This window comes from Esox lucius, chromosome 23 (genome assembly GCF_011004845.1).
Source record: "Esox lucius isolate fEsoLuc1 chromosome 23, fEsoLuc1.pri, whole genome shotgun sequence".
Classification (NCBI taxonomy): domain Eukaryota; kingdom Metazoa; phylum Chordata; class Actinopteri; order Esociformes; family Esocidae; genus Esox; species Esox lucius.
In genome coordinates, this window is record NC_047591.1 from 14,092,630 (window position 1) to 14,112,829 (window position 20,200).

General features: G+C 39.5%; 1 long non-coding RNA gene across 2 annotated transcripts; it reads right to left on the bottom strand.

Annotated features, from left to right (window-relative positions):
• Nucleotides 1–1,195: 1,195 nt before the first annotated feature.
• LOC109614969 lies at nt 1,196–17,198 on the bottom strand. 2 transcript variants are annotated; one of them, XR_002195981.3, is made up of 3 exons: nt 17,036–17,198; nt 16,759–16,888; nt 1,196–1,540 (listed from the first exon to the last, which is right to left on the bottom strand). It is a non-coding gene; the product is annotated as an uncharacterized LOC109614969 (long non-coding RNA). The 2 variants fall into 2 exon arrangements; XR_002195980.2 differs by lacking the exon at nt 1,196–1,540 and adding an exon at nt 16,093–16,420.
• Nucleotides 17,199–20,200: the final 3,002 nt, after the last annotated feature.

The window sequence follows — 20,200 nt, forward strand, 5'->3', positions numbered from 1 at the left end:
GGTGCTAGCTTTCTCCAGTGGTGATGTTGGTGTGGTCCTAATGTAGCAGGCGGATGAGTGTCACGCAACAAAATTAAAGCTAAATAAAAGAAAAAGACATCCTTATTCAATTCAAGGTTTAAATTAATAAATTCAAGTTTAAAAATAATCAACACTCTCTTTACACATGTTGTGCTTAAATTAACAGTGCACACAATCTACTGACAGATAAGCCTAGATGCATGCCCTTATGCTATAAGAAGCCCCATGCCTCCTACAGACGAGAAAAGAGACCAGATGCTCCTGTACGTAGTGTTGTAGGACCAATAGAAGGCACTCCTGCCTCTGCTCCTTTGATCAAATCCCAGTGCCTTAGGACAGTGAAGAAGACATAAGTTGGAGTCTTTTAAATGAGAGATCTCTTGACTCTCTGTGGTCACTTAAAAGATCCTATGGTACGTGGCTCACCCCACACAAACACAACTCCCCATAACAAGAAGGTACCGTAGGTAATAAATCGATGCAATATATGCAAGTCAAACAGGAAAAGGACATAAGCCAAATTGGTAAAATGTATATTTAATTATAATCTCCACCAGGCAGACACAGGACACATCCTGTCATTTTCCTGTGTTAACCTAGACCTCAGTGCAGTGACTGGATTCTGCACTCCGCACACGTACAGAAGAGAGTATTTCTTACCCCCCTCCCCCAACCCATGAGAAGTCTGAGACCAGTGAAAGCAGCCTCAGCATAAGCTTCCTGGAAGTCTCACCACCACTTTGTCTCACCACAGGGAACTGTCCGGGGCAGTCTGAGCCATGGATGATGCTCTCAGCTTCTGGTGATCTAGCTGGACTGGGTCAGTAGACGACATTTGGAACTTTTCCTGGCAAGTACAGAGTACAGTCCCTCCTACACAGAAAAACACAATGTAATAGTTTTATGGCTTGGGTGCTGTAGATGTTCAGGGCCCTGTTGGTTCTGGACTCACTGCACCAATACCACCTGTCGCACAGCACCGAGAAGTCCGAACATGGGAGGTGGAGGTCCGAACTTGGGGGGTGGAGGTCCGAACTTGGGGGGTGGAGGTCCGAACATGGGGGGTGGAGGTCCGAACTTGGGGGGTGGAGGTCCGAACATGGGGGGTGGAGGTCCGAACATGGGGGGTGGAGGTCCGAACATGGGGGGTGGAGGTCCGAACATGGGGGGTGGAGGTCCGAACTTGGGGGGTGGAGGTCCGAACTTGGGGGGTGGAGGTCCGAACTTGGGGGGTGGATTGCCTGCACTTACCACCTGAGGAGCCTGTCAGGAAGTCCAGTACCTGGTGGCGGACGGAGGCATCGAGTCCCAGGGTCATGAGCATAGTGATGAGCTTGGAAGAGACTTTGTCGTTAGCGCGGCGCTGTGGTCTATGAACAACATACTATGTATTCCTCCTGTCCAGAGGGGGGAGTGAAGTGAAAAAGAGATTGTGTCATCTGTGGCTCTGCCAGGACGATGTGAAAACCGGAGCGATTCCAGGGTGCCCGGGTCTGTGTTCATGTGTGCCGTGACCAGCCTTAAAAAAAAAAAATCATGAACACAGACGTGAGAGCCAAGGGTTGAGTGTCAAAAGGCAGGCTACCTTGGTGTTCTAAAGCACCAGGGATATGGCGGTCTGTTTGAAACATGTTGCTATTACAGACTGGGTGAGGGAGATGTCAAAAATGTCAGTGAAAACCTTTGCCCCGAGGATATATTCCTAGGCAGAAGAGGCGCAGCTGTCAATCAAAAAGAGCATATCTCCCACTCCAGAGAGAGTGAAGTGGGGACCTTGTTGACCGACATTTAAATAGTTACAGCACTGTACTGTATTTATATATGAACCCTCCCTTGTGGTCCCTGTTTGGACTGGGTGTCACACAGAGACTAGAACAGCTACAGCACGGTTTTGTTTGCATTTGTTTTGTTCTCCTTTTAATACAGCACACAGGGGAATCAGAGACACAATCCTTCTAAAAACAGTCCAAATTTGGTAAGAAACACACCTTCATAGACAGTTCGATGCACTACATTTTAAACCAGTCAAAATATAGCATATCAAGTCATTGCAATATCTGTCCCATAAAATTTATCTTTGGGCAGATAAAGATGACATATTTCAATTTCTGCAGCAGAATAAAATGGAAAGTATCTTGGGATATAGCTGAGAACAGCCTGAAGTGTAGGTTGTTATAGATCTAAACCGAAAAAGACCGATCCAGTATATTTGCCAGATCAATATACATGTTTCAACCAGAATGCCTGAACCAGATGGGTTGCCACGTCAGTGTACAGAAAACACTGAAAGAATTGCGAGATACCATACCATAAATACAGTATTACTCATGCAATATTAACTGCTGTGTTTTCTGTTCTCTCCATTTGAAATTTTACAGTAAAACAAGTAGTCAGCCAACTGAGCCAAGAGGCCAGTTTCTCCTCTCTCCTCACAAAATATGTTTTCTGTGAGTTTAGGATATCTGTGTGCATAAACGTGACATGACCTTCCCACTATAGCACTATATCAACATTCCTAACTTCAGGTGGATATGAAGAGTCAAAGATGCAACACACAGTCGGTCACGTCCTGCCTTATTCTAATAGGGTCATCTCCACAGGTAGGGCCTTTGCAGCTGGTTTCAGGGCCGCTCGACCTGTGTCCTACCATCTTACTTCTCTATTATATGATTAACCTAATGTACACAACCCCCTGTGGACGGACTAATGGAAGTGTCCAGGAGCCAGTGTCTCTCTGCAGGCCAACAGCTCTTTTAATGGAACCAGGCTGAGAACACACAGCAGGTGTGGTGAAATAAAGATAATGGGCTTCAAGCTCTCCACTCCTCTTGCCTCTTGCTTAATTGCAACTGCCTGATGACCCCCTGACAGGTGGAATGGACCTTTCTCAGCTGCTCTGGATAGGCTGAGAAGAAGATGGCTTGAGTTGAGCTGAGTTTACTGATACACTTGTATAAGGCAATTGCACAGACCTATATGAAGACAAATAGTCATTCTCTATGCTGGTTGTACTACTTAGTTTCTTCACATCAGTGACAAATCAAAGAGCCTGAGGGACACAACACTAAGGACTTTATGGCTTATAACATTTAAGACACTACTGTGTGGTGAATGTGGCTCTTCTAAACAGCAAATGCTCCATTTAAAAGAATGGACTTAATAAGGGTTTCAAAGGTAATGCTCAATTTAAAAGAATGGACTGGATTAGGGTTTCAAAGGTAATGCTTCTTTTGTTCTTTTGAGCAATGTGTTTCACGCCGTGTCACTTCCTGTTGCTAGGAGACCGGAGTCAAGGTCCACAGATGGGGAGCTAACAAAGAAAGTGATGAGTACAGGCAGTCTCTTCAGGGCAGTTTCATCACAGTCGTGTCTCTCACTACAGTAGTGTGACCAAACCAAGACCGAGAAAGGGGGGCAAAAAGTGAGAGAGGAAGTAGAAAAAAAGAAATAGTGAGTTGGACAGAGAGAATAAGGGCTGGTTTACATTACGCTACATTTTCCAAGATGTATCAAAGAAGACTCAAGACATTCGATTATTTTGTTGTGTAAACTTACAGATATTGATATCTCAACACGTCAACTTCCAGGGTAGTGTGCCACATTTTAGGTAGAGCCATTTGGAAGTGTGAAGTCAATTCTGTCAGAAATGTATCAAGTTTTGTGCAGGTTTTGGTGCACAGATATCACTTGATTTTCCCATGACTGACAGACACAATCCTGCGCGGTACATCTCAAACATGCAGGTGCAAATTCAAACACTATGTAAATGTTAATGCAAACCCAGGTACATCCATCTAGCATTTTATTCTCCCTCTCGTAAATGGTAAAGAGACAGGGAGTACTAGAAACGAGTGAATAACAAATGCAAACACTGAAGGCTTGATGACTGATAATCCAATGTTTGTCCTGAGCGGGCAAACAGAACTTGTTCTCGGTAACACCACAGGATACCTAAGATTGAGCAGCTCTGAACTTCAGCACCTACATAGACAAAAGCCTCCTCCCTCCACGCACCTTTAAATAAATCTTTCACACATAGCAATCAAATCACTATGAATAATTCAGTTCCAAAAACAACTCACAAATAATAATTTAATGAGTACCTCGCCCATCTCCTTGGCAGGCTCCGGTAGACAGTTAGCTGACTTTGGTGGATCTAGGTTTGCTTCTGAAAATTCAGACAGACGTTCTACTTCAACAGCAAAAGTAACACCATGATCAGAGTCATTACTACTGCTGTAGACTGTAACAGCCTGAAACCAAAAACCATAATCATAACAAATGTCAATATAAAAATAATAATAATAATAATACATAATAATGATATATTTTATTGTATTTCTAGCTTGGCATTGGTGCTTAACATTTTTCCAGGATAAGGTTTTACTGATGGTCCACATTCAGGGTGTTATTTAGACACATCCATATGGATAATTTATGTTGAACGTTGGTAAGAAACGTATGTTGATGCCTTAGACATCATCAAATAAATTAGCATGATGGTACGTCAACAATCAAGCTTTAATGAAGCACAATAATGTGCTAATATACTTTATTATTTACCAGCAGATTTGGGTCGAGTTAATATTTTAAGTTAGATCATGTTCTGTTTGTTTCTCACATCTTCGAGTCACAAAATACAGGGGTTTTCCTCATTATCTGAATGACAATAAAAACACCTGCACATTTTAATTATGATACCATACACATTCTGTGCAATTAACCTTCCATCAAGAAGGTCCACCGCTATCTAAACAAGTGCTATCAATAGCAACGCAGTTGTTCATCACACATCTTTGCATATAGAGTGGGTACGAAAACAGTGTAAAAAAAACACAGCTAGAAAGACCATGCAATGCAATCGTCACATGAGAATATACCAGTATTCCCATGGACAAACCCTGTATTTGCCTGAAATGTATGAAATCCATTGTAACTCAACGTAAATATAAAATAAGTCAGTAGGTTACCGGGATTAACTGGCCCTCAATATTTACCCTCTGCAGGCCTGGGGCTTAAGTCCGATCTAGACATTCTGTATGTATATAATACATTTTATATATACATTAGCTCACAAAAGTAAGTACACCCCTCAAATTTTTGTAAATATTTGATTATATCTTTTCATGTAACAAAACTGAAGAAATGACACTTTGCTACAGTGTAAAGTGGTGAGTGTACAGCTTGTATAACAGTGTACATTTGCAGTCACCTCAAAATAACACAACACACAGCCATTAATGTCTAAACTGCTGGCAACAGAAGTGAGTACACCCCTAAGTGAAAATGTCCAAATTGGGCCCAAAGTGTCTATATTTTGTGTGGCCACCATTATTTTCCAGCACTGCCTTAACCCTCTTGGGCATGGAGTTCACCAAAGCTTCACAGGTTGCCACTGGAGTCCTCTTCCACTCCTCCATGATGACATCACGGAGCTGGTGGATGTTAGAAACCTTGCGTTCCTCCACCTTTCATTTGAGGATGCCCCACAGGTGCTCAATAGGGCTTGGGTCTGGAGAAATGCTTGGCCAGTCCATCACCTTTACCCTCAGCTTCTTTAGCAAGGGAGTGGCCGTCTTGGAGGTGTGTTTGGGGTCGTTATGATGTTGGAATACTGCCCTGCAGCCCAGTCTCTGATGGGAGGGGATCATTCTCTGCTTCAGTATGTCACAGTACATGTTGGCATTCATGGTTCCCTCAATGAACTGTAGCTCCCCAGTGGCAGCAGCACTCATGTAGCCCCAGACCTTGATACCATGTGAGCCAAATACGTTTATCTTGGTCTCATCAGACCACAGGACATGGTTCCAGTAATCCATGTCCTTAATCTGCTTGTCTTCAGCAAACTGTTTGCGGGCTTTCTTCTGCATCATCTTTAGAAGAGGCTTCCTTCTGGGACAGCTATGCAGACCAATTTCAATGCAGTGTGCGGCGTATGTTCTGAGCACTGACAGGCAGACCCTCCACCCCTTCAACCTCTGCAGCAATGCTGGAAGCACTCATCTATTTCCCAAAGACAACCTCTGGATATGATGCTGAGCATGTGCACTCAACTTCTTTGGTCGACCACAGCTCAGTTCTAGGGTGTTGGCAATCTTATAGCCTAGGCCATCTTTATACAGAGCAACAATTCTTTTTTTCAGATCCTCAGAGAATTCTTTGCCATGAGGTGCCATGTTGAACTTCCAGTGACCAGTATGAGGGAGTGTGAGAGCGATAACACCAAATTTAACACACCTGCTCCCCATTCACACATGAGACCTTGTAACACTAGCAAGTCACATGACACCAGGGAGGGAAAATGGCTAATTGGGCCCAATTTGGACATTTTCACTTAGGGGTGTACTCACTTTTGTTGCCAGCGGTTTAGACATTAATGGCTGTGTGTTGAGTTATTTTGAGGAGACAGAAAATGTATACTGTTATACAAGCTGTACACTCACTACTTTACATTGTAGCAAGGTGTCATTTCTTCAGTGTTGTCACATGAAAAGATAATCAAATATTTGCAAAAATGTGAGGGGTGTACTCACTTCTGTGAGATACTGTACATGTTAAGAGTTGTGAGGGATGACAACAGTTTTTCAGCAGTGCACAACTCAGTGTGCTACTTCTGAAGCAAGGGAACTTCAGCCATTTGAATAAAGGGTTTACCGCAAATTCCAGCTATACCAGATATAAAAATATATATATATTCCAGGTGAAAATTAACAGAGGGGTGGAGGGGCATTGAGGAATGTTCCAACATCCAAATTAGGGTAAAAGGTCATATCAAAATGATTTCACAATGGGTGACTGTCACCACCACTGAGAACGTGTCTCCTAAATAGGTGTCAATGCTCAGGAAGAAACATTTGCTTTCATTTATTTTATTTTATTTCTATGTTGCTATTTAATACTGTGCTTTGTCAAGCCCGTGGCTCTGTGCTTGGTGACAGCAACAGAACTGTTCTGAATCTAAGAGACAGGTGAAAGGAAGAGAAGGAATTAAAGGTTGTGTAATAGCTAGACAGTGTTCAACCTAGATAGAGGGTCCCTAACTCCCTAGGGCATACTGCTACCCTTGGGACTAACAATAGATAGGTTACAAAAGAGAATAACATTTAAAATATTCCTTTTCTTTGGTCCATGTCTGTCTATTAAACTTGACTCTCCAAAGCCTATGCTGAGAAAAACCTTTGGTGTTCATCAAAGCAGTTCTACATTTATCTATAGCTACATGTTGATTGGAATTTGGGCTGATGCTAGAGTCTTTATCTATAGAAGTCATAACCTAAGAGACGTCACACATTGCCTCGTATTTACAAAGTATTAAATTACTCTGTACAATGAGAAACAGGGAAGCAAGCACAAGTCAAACCTGACAATCAGACTTTTTGGGCTAAGCATATTTATACTTATTCATAATTTCACTTGAGATGCTGCTACTGGTAAACAACACATAGGGACAGAATACACAAATATACTTCTAGACGACATACATTTGAATACACTAAGTAGTGTGCATGTCATACAGTATCTCACAAAAGTGAGTACACCCCTCACATTTTTGTAAATATTTGAGTACATCTTTTCATGTGACAACACTGAAGAAATGACACTTTGCTACAATGTAAAGTAGTGAGTGTAGAGCTTTTGTATAACAGTGTAAATTTGCTCAACACACAGCCATTAATGTCTGAACCGCTGGCAACAAAAGTGAGTACACCCCTAAGTGAAAATGTCAAAATTGTGTCGAGTTATTTCTCAGTATTGGTCTAAAATTCATGAGCATATACAGAATGTTTTTGCGTTTGTTTTTCCATTTGCTTTTGAAACCTTATATCTCAGTAACATTTCAACTGATCATTTGGACTCAAAGGACAAGAAACTTCTTTACATCTTACTGGCAGCAAGTAAAAAGGCTCTAACGAGGAGATGGCTCAAACCAGAACCACCAACAATTGGGGACTGGATAAACATTGTGCAAGAGATCTACACAATGGAAAAACTGTCGTTTTCACTCAAATTGCAGAGGGACACTTTCTATAGGTTATGGTCCAAGTGGACGGAATATATTAAGCCGATTAGATCAGATTTTGGGTAGGCACTGCTGCCTCTTACTAATTGTGCACAGATTTTCAAGTTTAATGGAATAATTTAAATAATATGGAAGTAATTTGGCTCCCCCGCCACACTTACTTGAGTTCTGTTGTTCTTGTATTAAAAAGTTTAAAACGGTAAAGCAACATAATGTATGTAAGATGTCAAACAATTGTAAATTTCGATATGCTTTTCCAATAAAAGATAAATAATAAAAAAAGAAAATGTCAAAATTGGGCCCAATTATCCATTTTCCCTTCCCGGTGTCATGTGACTCGTTAGTGTTACAAGGTCTCAGGTGTGAATGGGGAGCAGGTGTGCTAAATTTGGTGTTATCACTCTCACACTCCCTCATGCAGGTCACTGGAAGTTCAGCATGGCACCTCATGGCAAAGAAAAAAATGAATTGTTTCTCTACATAAAGACGGCCTAGGCTATAAGAAGATTGCAAAGACCCTGAAACTGAGCTGCAACACAGTGGCCAAGACCATACAGCGGTTTAACAGGACAGGTTCCACTCAGAACAGGCCTCGCCATGATCGACCAAAGAAGTTGAGTGCACGTTTAGACATTAATGGCTATGTGTTGTGTTATTTTGAGGGGACAGCAAATTTACACTGTTATACAAGCTGTACACTGTAGCAAAGTGTTATTTCTTCAGTGTTGTCACATGAACAGATATAATCAAATATTTACAAAAAGGGGTGTACTCACATTTGTGAGATACTGTAGGTGCCTCAGTTGGAGTGCACAACAACTTCTTTACCAACACAAGCTTTTAACGTTCTCCAATGCACAACCCCAACACAGGAGACCAGGACAGGTATGTTAGCTCACAGGTAAGTTTTATCACAAATAAAAAATGTAACACAGGAAGTATATGTCCGGACAGATCTCCGGTAGTGAAGGAGAGGCTGCAGAAAGACTGTAGGCGAAAGGGGCTTTCAGTGTTTGGATAAAATAGTTCAGCGAGTGAAAACACACAGGAATGATCACATACCTTACTCACCAAAACTAAAATCTCCTACATGCCTGTTGTGTGTCCTCCACAGGCTCTGCTCCTGGGTTTGGTACAGCTCCTCACCTTCACAGTCATCCAGGGGGGGCAGGATCTTTCTGTCCAGATTGATCTGTACTTCCCGTCTGCCCTCAGCTTGCTAGACCTCGCTGAGCTATCGTACCCTAGAGTCATCTATGAATTCTTTTCAGCTATTACTCAGTTAGCTTAGTCAGAATTAGTCGGAAAGTTCATACTTTGCTTCAATTCCAAAAAACTTGCAGTCAGAAATGTCTTTCACTAATTGGGCAGATACTTGGCTTAAAAATATTTAACATAAAACACAATCCCCTCTGCCTCCTTTTGGGACCTCATCTGGGGAGGTATTTAAGGGCTCACAAACCAGCACCAGAAGGCCCCCCAGGCATGAAGCTGCCTACCCCTTAAAGGGTTTGTTTTTCGAGTTTGATTTCTGTTAATTTAGTGACGCAACACAGCTGTGCTCATAGTATTGGTTAACATTTATTCACTTGCAAATAGCACATTTTGTTATACAGACATGCAAGCCTGAGGAAAATGTATCATCTGTTGACAGTGCACACACTTTTAATTTTAGATTTAGAGCCTTGCTGGTGTAGGTTTGCAAATCATACTACTACATAACACAATTAATTGTGCTGGTGAACAGCAAGTCCATAGAGATAGGTAAAAGTCATTTCTTGTTGTTTTTCAAGTTTTGCAGTCCAGAAATGTGAACAGATTTTCTTTCATTTTTGTTTTTATTCTTTTATTTAATACCAACATCAGTTGCAACTGATTCATCTGATTTTGGACAAGGGATCTGCAGAATAAATTTAAAGAGTGTAATAAAATACAATTCATGTTCTTAACCCTGGGGAAATTATCTTGAAAACTGCTAAATGTTCTCTCTGTTGCCAAGTGATGGGCATTTCAAATGTTCCTTTCCAAGACCCAAGACTTAGTTCATTCAGTTATTATTGTAAAACTCATTATATGCTATTTTTATTTCACCCGAGTTGGGTTCTGGTTATGAGGGGTCCCTGATGAATTTCCTTTCATCAAACCATTTCCCAGGAGCAGGGGGCACAATGGTTGAGCTGTAGCAACTGGATATCTGCAAAGCTAACCTAGGTCATTCTCCCGCCCGTTGACCCACACGGTAGCCCATTTGTTTACAAAAAAAAAATGTTAGCCAGTGGCCTACAGTGGACTAGCAGTCCAAACTTTTGTCTCAGCTGAAAATATACCACTGCAGCATGGGTTTAATTTCCATGTAAATCTGTTTCGGATCACTCTCCATCTTTCCCATTGTCTCTACTATATCAGATCAATTGTTGTGCCCTTGAGCATGAACCTAAATCTAATTGCTTCTTTAAGTTGCTCAAGAGAAGGTTAAATATGTAAGGCTACAAAAGAATAGACATGATAAAATAGAGCACACTGACCGCTACTATAGATTTGCATTTGTTTATGCTACCCTATGGACATAATTCATTATCCATATTTTTATATATTGATACAATACCACAACAATACCATTAGCAAGATTCTTATCTCGTCACCTCATTTTGACTTTAAGCAGCAATTTTTAACATAATTACACATGTTGGAAACAGATATTTAAGGCATATTTATAACAAGGGTTAAACCCTGATACATGTTGCAGCCTTACTTTTTAAAATATTGTTTCTAATACTATAAGTTTCAGCAATTGGTCTGAAATTCTGCTGGTAGTTTTTCTCCAAGGGCATCTGCAAAAGCAGTCCATGAAGCTGTAGGTCAACCAGCTGAGCTGAAAATGACATTATTTAACTAAGTCCTTATCAGCCAATTAAAATTGTTGTGATCCAACACTTCTCCCTAAAGAGTCTTTACCACAAGTCCACCAGTATGTTCTGATGGTGAAATTAACTATATTACCACAGGACATACATCAGGATAATTAGCTCACAGAGGAAATTAATCTGAAATGTAAGTCTTGGATTGGATCCCTTTAGGGCGATAATGTTTTCATTGAAATAAATGTAAAACACTTTCATTGTGGTATTGTACTGTGATTTTGAAAAGAGCATCACCTTGAAAATCATGAATGAAGTTGGCCTATTTGTTTTGTCAGCCTTTTCACCAAAACAGATCTAAGGCTATTTATAACTTTAGCTTAAAAGCCAATATATTATGAACCCACTAATAACTCAAATGTGTCTGTGATGTTGCACACTTGTAACAATTCCAACTAACTGGATGACAGTTATTAACATGAGGGTATATTGCTTTCACATTATAGATTCTGATTCACTTCCTGGCTCTATCTATTTGCCATGTATCATATGAATTTAGCCTACATTTTCATACAGACCAGGATTTGAAAAACAGTTCACTGTAAGGATGTGTTCTGCTAGTCCAATTCTATAATCCTATCTTAAAGAATAACACTTGTCTTCTGTAGCATGTTGCCAACCCCTACCAGTCAAGGGGATCTTGAGGTGAACAATGTTCGAGTTGATGCATTTTAGCTGTTGGTACTACGGAGGTCGGAATAATTCTGAGTGGTTATGGAGGAGTGCTGTTAAGCCTATACAGTAGTTCATTGATTGTCTAATTGGTAGTGACTGATTTACCACAGGATCTTGAAATTTGGGGTTTTCATAATGCTGTGTTTTGTCTTGAGAAGGGGATGGTTTTTAGCCACCAGCAGTTTAAGAAAAATTTAATACTTTAATTACATTATTGCCAATTTTAAAGCTTTTCAAGTGACTTCCAAATAAGTACTTCTCAGATTACTTACAATAAATAAAAATTGACTATTTTGTGTTTTTTTTAAATATTTTGTATAGATAATTTAATAAAAAAGTATTATAGATAATTTTATTAAATATATTATAGGTAATAATATTAAATATTAATTCATTACCACAGAGGATTTAGATAATGTATTTCAGTGCATATGGCTTGTTAAATACAGTGTTTCACCAGCATAAAAGAAAATACAAAAAGAAAATCAAATTATGGAAAATACAAAAATAACATGTCTATAGTCTACCAACTGAACTACACTCGAGAGTCTTGATAACGGCTGTCAGTACTGAGTTCTACAGTAGGATGACTGGCAGAATTCACACATGGTATCTCAGTGCTTTGAACAACAATGCAAATGCGAATGTTTGTCACATACGTAATGACAACAGATCCAGCTGCAGGCAGTATTAGAGAAAACAAGCCATGTTTAGAACGGATGATTGCACGCATGGTGAAAAAAATTATGCAATTAGGATTATTGAATGTTATGATTGACACTGGTTTTTAGAATGAAAACATAGAGCCTCTGCTTAACAAACAAGAATTTTGCTCAGTGGTTTGCTCAGTTTTGCTCAGTGGTTTGCTCAGTTTAAATGTTTGTTTGTATGAACGGCAGCAACGAGTCCTACAGAAGCATTGCTTCAGTGTTCTGACAAACAACTGTTTTTTTTGCACAGAGATATAAATAAAACAAAGCAGCAGCCAGCGTTAGATAAGAAAATGACATTGAACTTATGATTGGCTGCATTGTAAATTAATGAATGCAATTCATTTATTATTGAATGTTATCATACACAGAACTGAAACATACAGAACACAGAGCATCGAAAAGTGTATACACCAACATTGAAAAGGCAGCTTTGTTATGTAAAAGCTGAATTTAATACAAATCTTATCAGAATGTTTTTCGCCTTTTATAAAATATTTTTACCCAAAAAATTTAAGTGAATGAAAAGGATAAAAAAGGTCAATGCTATGGTGGCATGACTGTCCACAAACTCTATACAACGCCTCTCAAATGTATTCAAATATTTGGGATTTTTAACATTTTATTGTGTTGCAATATGAAATCATAATTTGATTAGGAGTTTTTGCCACTGATCAATGCAAAAATACTGTCTAAGGGACAATACCAGGGTCACCTCGGAATCCACGGACTGCTGGGACTTCTCGGGTTCTCGCAGCGTTCGGCTTCACCCACCTTCTGACAACATGGGTCCTCTACCCAGCTCTATAGACTGCTAGTTTGTTATCAACTGTTTTGGTTTGACTAATAGAAATGTGTATTTAGTGCCTACCGTTTGAAATGCCCATTTATCAGTTATTGTTTGTAGGAAAAGGAACATTGGCCTTTGTTCAACTCTGAGAATACCGGTCATTTGTGGGTCTCCACCTGGAACCAAAGCTGCGCCTTGGGATATGTTCAAATCTTTCTGGATTATAGCAACTTTTGTTCGATCCTGCATCTCTCCCTCTCTTTGGATTTACCCAGCCCTTACAGACAAATAAAATTTGCAGTAAAACTTCAGTTCCAAATATTTGTTTGAATATGCTCTACAGATATCTACTGACTATCAGTAACATCTTAACTATCTGCTAAACCTTACCCTAATCTTAAACTGTATCCTAACTCTAACCCTAACCTTAGCAAGCAGTTGCTTATCAATAGGCTCTGTGCACCAGCGTAGTAACGAACTTCCACTTTTGTCTAGAAGTCTGCATTGCAGTTTCCGGTTTACCTACTAATACTCATCCGCATTAGTAAACACCTAAACTCACAACAAGATGAGTGATGCTGTTGTATGGGAAAAAAAGAAATATAATGTACGTGACTCATTTAAGTTTCAAGGTACAAGTGGGGCATCATTTTAATCAGGAGAACGTCCTCTTTTTAATAAAATATGGCTTGCGCCATTCAATGACTTCAAACGCTAGACTAGAAATAGTCAGAAAAGGCGTTTTTTTTTATATACTTCCACGTAACGCAGGTTTAAGCGCAATTAATATCATATAGGACCAGATGTTTACTTCCTATGCCAGTTGTTATTTTTCCGTTTCGTTGTGAAATGAGGTTACAGTAGTAAAATAAAAGAGGAGACCTGTTTTGGTGCTTTTTTGAGGCTATGGAATTTTAAGCTTCATTCAGGTTACAAGAAGCTGAACGAAGGTTTGTTTCAATTCACTTGCTATGGGGACGTGCTAGCGTTCCAGGTCAGCCAGTGTTCTTTTACCGTTTTTGAGGCTAGGGTGAATTTTTATGCGTTCTATTGTCCTGCCTAATACTACACTAAAAAAGAACCTGCCGGCCGGCACACCACAGTAAACTACTTACCCTCGTAGTTGTGCAGATAACTCGATAAGTAGAGTTTGAATCCCTTGTTCCGTTTGCTTGTTGGGGCAGGGGACCAGGCATCAACAATTCGATGGACATCACTAATGCTTATTTTAGGCAGGTCTTGGAGACATCTACTAAAAACAGAAATTTTGGGCGACGCGGGTGATCGCCTTAAGTAAACCGGAAACTGACATGCCGACATCTGGCTAAAGTGGAACTTCGTCCATACGCTTGTGTACAGAGCCTATAGAGAGCAATAATACAAACAAACGTTCAACTAACTTTTAATGAAATCTATTGAACATATACAGATAGAAACTCTCAAAATAAAATGTAACCAAATCCGCATATTGTTCTTAATGAATTATCAATATACAACCAAAAATAATTAATATGCATAAGTATTCACCCCCAACCCTTATCAGTCCATCAGCAGGCGTATGGGAGAGGATTCATCAAATGTAAGATCTAATAAGAATGTTACCAACACAAGCCACCTCTCCATTCAAACAGTTTTTGAAATGCAAAAGTTTTGAGACCTGCTGTGTTTGTTAGACAAATATCATCAGTCAGCCAATCGGGTACTCCCTAAAGTAACTTACTTCATTAGCAGGTAATTGCTTATGTTAATCAAAGCCTAATTTAATGTAATTGCCTGCTTTATTTATATTTCATTAACATGACTGTGTAAGCAGAGCTCTACTGCTGCTGAAGTGTGAAGTAGAGCTTGGTGTATGGTATGTTGTAGATCATAAGTCATTTACAATGCTCAAAATCCTTTTTACATTCAAGGTATCTAAGCCTTTTTTCATTGATATGATTCTATATCATGCTGTATGTTGATATTAATATAGTGTACAATGCCATCTGAGAAATGTCACACTACATGAATAAATAATCCTTCTAACCAAAAGTACCACAATATACTCAAAAGCTCCATAAATCCACAGAGAATAATCTCCAACAACAATCTTGGATGACTTCCTGTCATGGAGAAGAATAATGCTTGTGTGGAAACTGGTCTGTTCAGATAACAGAAAAGAAACTGTACAGAATTGAGAATCTGAAACCTGCAACCAAAAATGCATGTTGTGTTACTAACTTTTAATGTAAAAATGAACTCCATGTGTGACTCTAGGAGTATGGCAGTTTGACAATTATGAACAACAGCCGGAAGGGGTGTTACTTGTGAGTGGTGTTACTGAAACTCTGGTAGAAATAGATATAGAATAAAGCGGCGGGGAAACATTTTATCAGCATTTATAATAGAAAGTACATTCCCTACTCAAAGATGAACACACAGATCCTTAATTAATCTAGGGAGAAAGGGAGGGGTCCTGTGTAGTCTGGTATGAGCTCTGCCTATTCTCCAGTTCCTGTATTTGTGGATTCTCTGTTGGCACTTGTTAGAGGCATACAAGATAGGAAAAACGCAAGCACATAGACAGTTTGGGAGAAAAAATTCAGCTAGAAGGTGCTTAGAAGTACGAAGAGACATATCTCTGAAAACCCTGTATGAAATAGTCAACCAGAAGAGGCTTGCAGGTCTCTCAGCTCTGGTAAGCCTTAAGACTGGGTTTGCCTCTTCGTTCTTTGCAGTGATAGGGTCTTATCAAGGACCTAAGATAGAGTTCCCTCATGGAAGGCTTCAAAACAAGAAGCCTTTTGGAGGCCTCAATTATGTTAGATTCAGATTGTTGAGAGAAAAGAGGAATCCAGAGATGAGAAGGATTTTGCCAAGCTAATCCATTGAATTTACCAACCAAATCCCCCCCAAAAAAGAGAGATAATATCTTTTAGCCCCAGCAAGTTTCAGAAATTCCAACAGAACATTGGGCGTGATTTAATTTGGTCATGATTCTGTTACGTATACATCAACTGAAAGGGTAGAGCCAGGTGAACACACTGGTTTCTTAGGGAACAATGCAATTTTCTGCCTAGACACACAGAGCCTTAGATATATAGTCCAATGCATCCCCAGTTTTCAGTGGCGGCCGTCTTGTCAAATAGACAATTCATAATGAGGTGCCTGAATTTACCATTTGGAAATGTTAGGTATGCCACATAATTTCTCATGCTATCAAGGTATGCAACGGGTATCCACTGATCTAGGGTCCTCAGGGGGCAACCTCCCTCTGTAGTGATCATTCTGTAAAATGTAAATGCCCCTAAAGAGAAGCAAGGTGGAATACATGAACGTGGTTCCATATTTGAGCTGAAAACATCTTTGGGATTTTGTTAGCTGACAAACAGCTTTTTATAAACACACATTACAAAGTTGGGAAGATGAATATTAAAATTGGTTTCCATTACAGAAACAAATCATCTCTGTCACCTGAGCAAAGAAATCAGATTTTGCAAGCCACGTTATACTTCTGTTCAGTATGTGGACAAGGCCTGCTACTGGCTTTGGTTTTATAGAGCATTTCATAAGAAGCACATTTTCATTAGTGTTGTGATGAAGTGGTGATTGCTACTCCATTAAGCTGATGCTGATGAGAGTTACCTTGTGAAGAGGCTGAACCGCTGTTTAGCCACAGCCACTGCACAACACTGCACCATTCACCTCTGTCCGTTTCTTTCCCTAGATTCAGCATCAAAGGTGGCCAATGTGGCAGTCACTTGTCAACCATCATCTGTGAATTAGAGGAGTAGAATGTGTCCGGAGTAGACCAAAAACCTGTCATTCTGTCTCTGACTAAGACAGATCATGCTAATTGCTTTCAATGCTGTTGATAACACTTTTGTTGCTGTAAATAAAACAGTGTAATTAGCATACTTACACTGTTTTATTTTTACTGTAGCAGGCTGTAGCTTGCTATTTTCTTGAGTTTTTCTGTTTTGTTAATAAATTGCCAGCAGCATATAGCACCCTGCATTCCACAATTGGCCTGCCTCTAAACTAGATGCTGCTGGATGTATTGCTGTGGTCACAAAAAAAAAACATTGCATTTCTTTTTAGTTGGTGTGTTAAACCAAATCTCCAATCTTGCCCTCATTCAATCATGGCCTCCTAATCAACTACAGCTTTTGATTGGCTCATTCATCCTCTCTCCTCCCACCTAAAATTGTTTGAAAGTACTCAACTTATACAATGAATAATGTATGTATGTTGCTATGGATATGAGAGTCAGCTAAATTGCTAAAATGCAAATGTAATAATTGTTTTTAATTCCTGCGAGTAATTCTTGCTTGTTTAGTTCTGTAGTGTAATTAATAATGAATGGGCAATACCAGTCCTGGGAGGCTTACAGTGGTGTGTTACACTTTTTATTTCCCCCAGGTCCAGATTAAACAAATATTCTAAACTGAAGACCATGATTAGCTGGTTTTGGTCTTTTGTCAGCGCTGGGCCGTACATGTCACCTATCAGGCCCAAAGGATTGCCAATCCCCCAACAGCAGAATCTAGTTTTCCTCAAACAATTGGATGTAGGTACTATTTTTATTTGACAAATTAAACAACTCAATTGAATTTGTTGATCCCATTGTGCATGTTTCCTTTAGTGGTGTCGAGAGGGAGACACGTTTTGGGTTTTGGGGTTCTTTATTAAAGGCATCAGGGACAAAATGTTCTATTGTCCACCGTAGTTGTAGGGAAAGTAATCATGCTTTTCCAAGTTGATAAATTCTCTGAGCATCACACTCAACGAGTTATTGCATTATGCCAGAGGTATTCAACCATATGTCAGCCGTATGTCTGCTACACCCTGACAGTCCAAGGTGGCACAACAGGTGGTGCTTGGAAGGATCATCTGAAAGTATTCCTTTTTAAGTGTTTATTTTATTCTTGGTTTAATCTTCAAGTTAGGGAAAACAACAGACCAAGGTGGTACTACAGGTGGTGCTTGGGAAGATCTTCTAAAAGTATTCCTTTTTAAGTGTTTATGTTATGCTTGGCTTAATCTTCAAGTTAGGGAAAACAACTGAATTTTAAAAAGATTTTCAACACTGGGCTGCTAAGTGTCTAACTCTAACCAACAAGCTATGTCTGCTTAAAATAAGTGAAATAAGTAGGATTCTGTGTTAATAGGTTATGGAAATTGCTTTTGATAAAACTTTTTTTAGAAATTCAGATTTTATGGGAAAATGATGCTAAAATATAACAGGCAAACATGGTAAAACACTATCTAGACCTAGGCCTACTGAATATCATGAGATTATTTGAGTTACATTGTTCACATCACAACATAACCTGCACACAAAAATTTACCTTGATAGTGTCAAACCCCCCAAAAAAGGTTTGCTTAGTCCGTGTGTTTAGACCAGGGGATGCTTACTCACCTTTGGGAGGAAGGAGTTCAACATTGCATACAGCAGCTGAAACCTGGATTCATCCAAGTACAAGCTCCTTTACCAAAACATCACCTGGTACCCGAAATTGAAATACAATGCCTTACAAAGGTATTAAAAACCCTTACCAATTCCCTTTTAGGGTTTTCTTTTACTGAGGAACAAATGGTAAACTCTTGTTTGTTATTTGATTTTATAAAACCGACATTTAAACAATTGTAAGGTGACACTGGGTGTTTTTTTTAAGAGTTTAAAATAGTAGATCAGCACAATAACAGTACTTTGTAAAGCTACGTATTCTGAAAAGCCTTGTTAGTGTATGACAACAATTATAGTTTGAATGTCCTTTCTATCCCGGCATCAGACAAAACGTAGCATGTCACTTAAAACCTTTTTTTATGAATGCTGATTATAGTCAGAGCACACTGAAGAAGGCACTGAGAATATAAATAAACGGCACTAAATCAGCACTAAACCATCTGTACAGTGGCATAACAGGGGACACCAGCTGTACACTACACAAACTGATTGATATGGAATGTAAACAGTATTACTAGTCTGACAGCTTCTTATTGGTATGACTTCAGTGCGTCATAAATTATTTTTGGCATGGCAAATTCCTGATACATATTTGGGATCCTATCTAAGACTAATCTGACTTCTCACTTCCTTTTCCATTCGCACTGGATGAATACGATAAGGATATTCCCTTAACACCACAATTTACATACCATTTACTGAACATTTCAACTGGCCAGAACCACAACCATTCCTTACTTCTTAACAAAATAACATTAGTGGAACATACATCCCAATCATTACAGTATAAGTAGGCAACTGAATAACATACTGATTTGGAGAGTCATCTGTAATAAGAGTAGACAGAGATCAGGGCGTCCATGAGCTCTGTGAGAATAAAGTGGCACTTAAGTCTTAATCGACTGCAATACTCTTTTTCAACCCACAAGCCCTTGCTTCTGAAGCCTCTGCAGGAAGTATGTTAAATCTAGATGCAGACTACATTCATATGCTATCATCCATCTTAGAACATTTAACATTTAGTCATGGGCTTACAGTAACGCATCAGTGTGTACATAGGGGTTCATGTGGATGCTTGTTGAAATCCATGACACGTTGGAACAATGTTCCCTGGTTCCCTGGTTCAGCATGATCACTGGTTGGGTGCTATCGGACAAGTAAAAATTGCCACGTCACTCAGAGTTCTTTCAGACTGAGGCTGTTCAAACAATATCAATATACTGCACATGCAATGTACCTGCAAAAACAGATTGATTCAGAGAACCTGGGAACCGGTAAGGTGGGAGCACAAGTTGAGATGTTTTTAAAAGGTGCACTTGACTGAATTAAAATGGAATTCAGTGTCATCAACACTAAGGGCTGTTTTGCTGTTCACTATTTAGGTTTCCATGCAAATGGTGATAAATTAAATTCAACTAGGCTGGTGAAAAAAACTGTTGTGTTAAGCAGCAAATGTGTCTGGGTCTGTAAACGCCTGTGGTCAGACACCTCAAATGCAGGTAAGCTAAATGTGTGGAAACATTTTGAAAGGCATTCATGAATGATGTAGTACACATAAAAGGTACTATGGTTAGTGATGGAAATAAACTGTTCCTGAGCCTGCTTGTGCAGGAACAA